This window comes from Rhinolophus ferrumequinum, chromosome 2 (genome assembly GCF_004115265.2).
Source record: "Rhinolophus ferrumequinum isolate MPI-CBG mRhiFer1 chromosome 2, mRhiFer1_v1.p, whole genome shotgun sequence".
In the NCBI taxonomy this organism is placed as follows: domain Eukaryota; kingdom Metazoa; phylum Chordata; class Mammalia; order Chiroptera; family Rhinolophidae; genus Rhinolophus; species Rhinolophus ferrumequinum.
Window position 1 is genome coordinate 89,497,946 of NC_046285.1, and position 7,124 is coordinate 89,505,069.

General features: G+C 34.0%; 1 pseudogene; it reads right to left on the reverse strand.

Annotated features, from left to right (window-relative positions):
* Positions 1 to 218: 218 nt before the first annotated feature.
* LOC117014587 (uncharacterized) lies at positions 219 to 318 on the reverse strand (annotated as a pseudogene).
* Between the last annotated feature and the right edge of the window lie 6,806 nt (positions 319 to 7,124).

The window sequence follows — 7,124 nt, forward strand, 5'->3', positions numbered from 1 at the left end:
AAGCTGAGTTCTAAAGTGAAAGAAATGCAAAAATTCATCAGTTAAAAATTAACATTTAGCTGCATATCAAGGAAAATTTTCTTAGAATTATAAATTACTTCATTTTTGTGACCTTTCTTTTAGTAGAATCGCATTATTTTCATTTTATTTATATTTCATTTGTTTAAACATAACTAGGCATCTTTAAGAAAAAACTCAGTTTAATTTATATTAGAGAATACAAATATAAATGCTTCACAATTTTGAGTGTCATCGTTGTACAGGGACCATGCTAGTTTTCTCATTCCTATTTTACTATATGTGCTGCTATACCAGTACCTATTTCTTTGTTTCTTTCTTTTTCTTTTTTTCTTTTTTTTTTTTAATAGAAGACCATCTGGAATCAATACACCCATGCTTCAAGACCTACATGAGAGGTCTGTAGAGGTCCGGTGGTTCTCCTCTTTAATATGATAATTCTAAGTATTAGTCATCAGATTAGGAAAAAATATATTATTTTATGAAAGATGAATTTATTGCCACAGAAGGTTTGTGTGATAAAAAAGATGGTGAACGAAAATGTTGACTTTTTGATGGATTTCAGTTGTGTAAATGGATTTAGCTACTTTATATGAGGCAACAGTCCTCGGCTTACTAAATTAATATTAGTAATTGTATTACTTGAAAATTCAGTATATCACCTAAACAAATATATTTTCTGATAATGAATGTTTAATGACAGCAAGGAATTTTAGAAAAGTCTTGGAAATGCAAATGTAATGAAAAGAAAAAATACTTTCAGTTACTTTTTCTATTGTTTTGTTTTTATTAGCCTTTCTTTTAATGTTCCACTAGATAATAAATCTATATTATTATTTTCTGACTTAGTATAATCTTTATGTACATAGGGGAGCAAAATTTTGCCAATCCAAAATGTGTCTCTTTGGCATGAAGATGATTTTAAGATGATTATTTTGAAGAATCGAAAGACTCAGGATTTTTTTTTACTTTACCTCCCTCTTTAACTTCCTAAAATAATTTAGATAGGGAGCCTGTACCAGGAGAGAGTTATTACCAAAGGTAACTTCTTTTACATCAGACAGTCTTCTTTGCATGATATGGCACAAATTTATTTATCAAACATTTACTCTTCTCATCTCCCTGTGAACTGTCTTTCTCTCCTTTGAAAAGTCAAATCCCTACCCTCTTCTTCTTAGCCCAGGAAGACACATCTTATAACCCTCAATTGTCTAACTGTATGTGGGCCTCATATATTTATAGAGCTCCAGTTCCTAGGAAGTTAAATTTCCTATTTCTCCTATTAGTCTGTCTTATATTAATTTAATTATTATACCAGCCAAAGAACCTAGAAGATTAGAAGGAAACTTTTTCTTCCCTGACAAGTATTATTTGTATCAAACCAATAATTTTATAATAATAACAGAGGAAAAAAAAAAAACAGAATCCATTGCTAATGGACAAATAATTAGAAAAACAATATTATATTCATTCATGGGTCTTTGATTTCAATGCATAGCTAAATAGGAAGCTTGAAGAAAGACACTAGAAAAATGTTTTACAAAGTTTACAAGTGATCAGTTTGTATAATCCCAATATAAAACAAATGCACCAAATTGCGTGAATATTTCTCAAATGACATGCTAGTAATTTTCTCACTCTCTCTAAATGGCTTTATGTCATGTGGAACTATTCCAACTCATTTGCATCCATGACTTCACCACTGGTAATGATTTACATATTGCTTAATCAAATATTTATTTTCTTTTGAAAGTATGGCCAGAAATAAGTTTAAATATTTGTCTCGTAGTTTCTTTTCTTATATTTCAAAAGAATACTTGACAAAAAATAAGCAAAAGCTTCTTAAGTGAAAGTTATATTCAAAGTTAAACTATTCAAATTCATTAGTGATTCAGTGAGTCATTCATAAAAATCATACACTGTCATGCTGTTCTAAACCATCTGTATTTCTATTAATTGTAAAATACATAAGGAAAAGTGAAGGTATTTGCTTGTAGATATAGATGTATTGCACTGTCACCTTTAAATCTAACTAAATGACACTTATTTTGGTCAGTTAATTCACTGGGAGGTATTGAGAGCTTTGTAGATCAATCAGTTATTATCCCAAATTAATTCAAGGAGTTTTACAAAAGGAAAAGGCACCATTTAGCATTCTCTTTGCAGGAAAAACTTGAGTTTAAGTGGATACTCTGATTAGGAGATCAGTAAAAGTGTGTAACAAAAAATGAAGACAAGTCTTCATTTAACCTAATTTCAGGACACAGCAGTGCTCTCTTATATTGCCATAATGCCAAGATTAGCAATGAATGTTGTTTAAGTAGGAATTATTTTCAAGTATAAGTTAGATCCTTGGTAGTCCACAGTGACAGCTGGAAAATGATTAAAACTGCAAAATTTCATATTAAAACTTATTTAAACTTATATAAAAAAAACTTTCCCTCAAAACTATGGAATTAGAATCTGCATTTTAATGAGAACTTAGATCATCAGTATAGACACTGAAATATGAGACACATCAGGTTATATATCCTTCATGAGGGATGCTTTAAAAGGAAACTTCTTATCAAAATCTGTCATTTTTTAAAAGCCCTTCCCAATATTGAGGCTATATGGCATTCTCTGAAAAGGTAAATGAAACAACTTTTAAATTTCCACCTAATCTGCCTGTCCCTTGTCCTGTCACCTGTTATTTGAGGGAAAACAATTGTTTAATAATTTATTCTTCTTAATTGGCTTTTTGTCTAAGGAAATCAGATTTTAAAATATAAACATATTCTTCATTTTCTGTCATTTCCAAAGTGTAGACAAATCTTAGGGAGAAGCAACAAAAACACTTAATAACAATCAGGTTAGCCAGGTCGACTTTGCTTTTAATGTAAATGTATGAATCAACCAGTTTATCTAATGTGCAGTGAATTTCAAAATTCAGTGACTTTTTTGTTAACATTGGCTTATAGTGCACTCTCTCATACCTCTTCCTGGTTCTCCATCTCCGATACTATTATCCTACTTTAAACCATAACATTTATCATCTGAATTTGCACAATACTTCTAAACTAGTTTCTGAATTTTCACATTTGTTCCCTCTAATCCATTTTCTATATTGTAGCCAAAGTAAAATTTCTGAAGTAGAAAATGATCATTTTGCTTAAAACCCTTCGAAAGTTTTCATTTTTAGGGAAAAAAAGTTCAAATGTTTTTACTGCCGACAGTGAATATCCCTAGTGATCATATTTTTGTTCTATGTTTGCCTCCTTTCTGCATTCATGTCCTTGTATTCACACTCCACACTCAAGGCGTATTGAGTGCCTGTCACTTTCCCAAGTATACCTTCGTAGCTTTGCTTTTGAGTATTTAAGACTTTCTTTATCTATACAGATGCTCCTGGATTTATTATAGGGTTACTTCCCAATAAACCCATCCTAAGTTGAAAATATTGTAAGTCAAAAATACATTTAATACACCTAACCTATCAAACATCACACCTTCGCCTAGCTTACCTGAAATATAGCCTAGCCTACCGTAAGCTTAGAATACTTACATGAGCCTACAGTTGGGCAATATCATCTGACACAAAGCCTATTTTATAATAAAGTGTTGAATATCTCATGTAATTTATTGAATACTATACTGAAAGAGTAAAAAACCAAATGATTAAATGGCCACACACCATTAAACGCTGGGCCTAAAGAATGTTTGAAGCATTGAACTCAAACAAAAAGCTGACATCGTAATACTCTGTAGAGTATAGGTTGTTTACCCTCATGATCACATGACTGACGGAGCTGCAGTTTGCTCCCACTGCCCAGCATAATGAGAGAGTATCATACCACATATTGCTAGCCCATGAAAAGAGCAAAATTCAAAATTTGACTGAATATGTATCGCTATGGCACCATTGCAAAGTCGAAAACTCTTAAGTCAAACCATTGTAAGTCAAAGACTGTTTCTATAGCACAGAGTTGCATTTCTTCTCATCCCAAGTGCAACTTGATTTGGGAAGCCAGCTCATCCCCAAATGCTTCTCCTATGGATTCCCATAGCACCCTGCATTTTCTACCTTTCTCCATACAATATTGTGTCACCCAATTACTTGCAAAACTTCTTTAAATTGTAATTTTAACTTCTTATAGCAGATTACCTCTTAGAAATAAAACTGAACTTTCTTTTAAAAATTGTTTCATTTAGGTGATTAAATGACAATAAAAATATGAATCAGCTAAAACTACATTGATAAGAAATGAATAGGAATTTGGGGAGCTGGATTACATACCAAAAGAGGGGGAAATACCAAAATGAAAATAAAACTATTGTCTGGAGCGAGACTTTATGTGGAAATTTAAGTTAGAGACCTGATTTGCAGAGTGGCCAAAATAATTGATATAAATTAACTGATAAAGAACATAGTTTTTGCTAAATGATGATTTTTTTTTATATTCCCTTGTAAGTTGTACAATGCAGACTACTTTTCTTGTTTCCAGACTTTTGATATATGCTACAGTGGAAATGATGTTAGGAAAATTTGCATTCATTGGCTAATGTTATCTTTTGTCTGTTAGCTTTTTTGTTCCCCCCACATGAGACACTGCATGTGGGGTTCCCTCCCAAGAGAGACTGCATGTGAGGTGACGGTTAGCTTAGGGTTAAGAGAACTTCTCCCTCATCTCTTTCCTGGCAGGAGAGATACAAGAGAATGTTGCTTTCTGTCTGTTTTACCTGCATCCGCAGACAAGGTAGAAAAAGTAACTAAGTTGTATCAGAATGATGTGACAGGTGTGTTGCCAGGCTTTGGAAGGCCTTGGGCCCATGGTCCCAGGTGAGAACAGTAAGTGTTGTTTGTCGAATGAACTGGCCCTTCAACCAGATAAGCAATATTCTTATCATAGTAAGTGCCGAACCCTCCAGGAACTGGTCATTTCCTGAGGGAGAGGCAAGAACAAGGAGCTTGGGCTTAAGGTATGTCTAAAAAAAAAATATGTAAGACAGACCTCAGTGGGCAGTGTAATTTTGTCATTTGTCATTGGTGATTTTTCATCACTGTAACATTTGGGAAACTTCCAGTAACATGCAGCTCACAACACCAGGAGATGTCCTGACTTTCAGCGCGGACCTAGTGAGGTCTGGCTGATTCCCGACCTCTCCAGTTTTGCTCCCCACAGTTAGCCTTCGTGAGAACTGGTTAACGTTTTGAAAACTTGTGTGGAACTTGCAGCGTATAGCATCAGGAGATGCCCTAACGTCCAGCAACAACAACAACTACAGCAATGGTAACAGCAGCAACATTCTTGAGAACTTGTTAGCATTGTAGAAACTTGTATGCAGCTTGCAGCATTGGGAGACACCCTAACTTCCAGCAACAACAACAACAGCAATAGCAGCAATATTTTTGAGAACTACCACGCAGCCTTGGGAGATGCCTCAGCTTTCCGAGCCACAGACCTGACAAGGTTTGATTTCTTACTTTTCCAGTACTGTTTTTCCTGTGGTTTGGTGAGCTTTTGGCATCTACTGTAATAAATGCTATCCTATAGAATTTATTTATTTATTACTGTTTTCGGATACTCTTTATTGATGTTATTTGTGTATTTAGCCAAGTGATTTTCGATCGATAGTAAACATATTTTGAGATTTCTTAAACTTATATGTATGTGTATTCCTTTGACATGACATTGTTATCAAAGTATATAGTTTAATCTTAACCACCTTACTTTCTGTCATTGGCACCTTGTTTGAATTGCTTTTGCCTTTTGCTATTGCATATTGCTAAATAAATTGATTATGTATTGCTAAATAAATTAATTAATCCCTCTCTAGCATGTTCTTCCTCCTTTTTCCTCCACTCGTCATTACAGCTTGCATCCACTGATAAGAGCTATATTTTACAACTTAATTGGCAAGAGACTAGGAGGAAACAGTTGTAAAAGTGAGATGCATGAATGAGCAGGAAGATCTTGGAAGCAGAAGTGGGAACAAGAACTTAAGGGAGAGACAGCTCATATAGTGCTTGGAAAAGGTGTTGAGTTTTTCCATAAAACATACCTTAGGAAACTCAAATAAATTTCATTAAATCTCAAAAGGCAGTGTAACCTTATTTAATCATTGGTGTATTCTCCAAGGGGTTTGTTTTCAATTGTAATTTCAGTTGACATTTAGTACCTTTCTTGGACTCTGGAAGCTGTAGAATAAACACTGTAAGATAAGTAAATGATTGGATTCACATTTAAAAGGAATTCAAATTTAAGGAACATCTTATATCTAAGCTATGAATAAACTTATCTTTGTTCTTGTGGTTAGAATTTGAGTTCCTACAGGGAGAGGATTTTGTAGCTCCCCTACCACTACAACCCCTGCACCTAGAAGAATGCTTGGCTATCTATAGTGATATAGTAACAATTATTAAATAAATGAGTGGAAGATTTAACCTTCCTAACTCATCAAATTATAGATTCTTCACTGGTAACCACTAGGAGGAGTGTGGAAAAAAAATTGAGAAAACTCCATACAAGAGCTGGGAAGGTTTCAGATAGAAGAAAAATAATAACAAAACAGAACAGCAATGGCAATAATGGCTTACTTTCCCTCTCTTTACTGTGTTTCCCCCAAAATAAGACCTACACCAAAAATAAGCCCCAGTTAAAATCGTCAGCCAGATGGATGCATTTAGTACATTATGACGATGTTCCAGAAGAAATGACATGACTGCTTCTGAATAAATGTAGATTGTTATACATGAAAAAATAAGGTAGCCCCTGAAAATATGCCCTGATGCGTCTTTTGGAGCAAAATTTAATATAAAACCTGGTCTTATTTTCGGGGAAACATGGTACATGCAGACTATGTAACAGCAACTAACTTTGAGGTGTTTGAGGAAGCACATAGCACAGGGAAGTGCTTAGAATGTGCTTCTGGCACTGCTAGGGGTTACATTTTTTTCAGTCAAAAACCAAATATGTCCTGGTGCCTAGATTTTTGGAGAACGTATCTTGCTTTAGGGACATGGAGAAGTTTAAAAAAAAACAACCTGTCAAATGTATGTAATGTTAATGAACACTTATAAGGTTGCGATTTTCTGGGATCCTTGATTTCTGTGTGGAACAAACAGA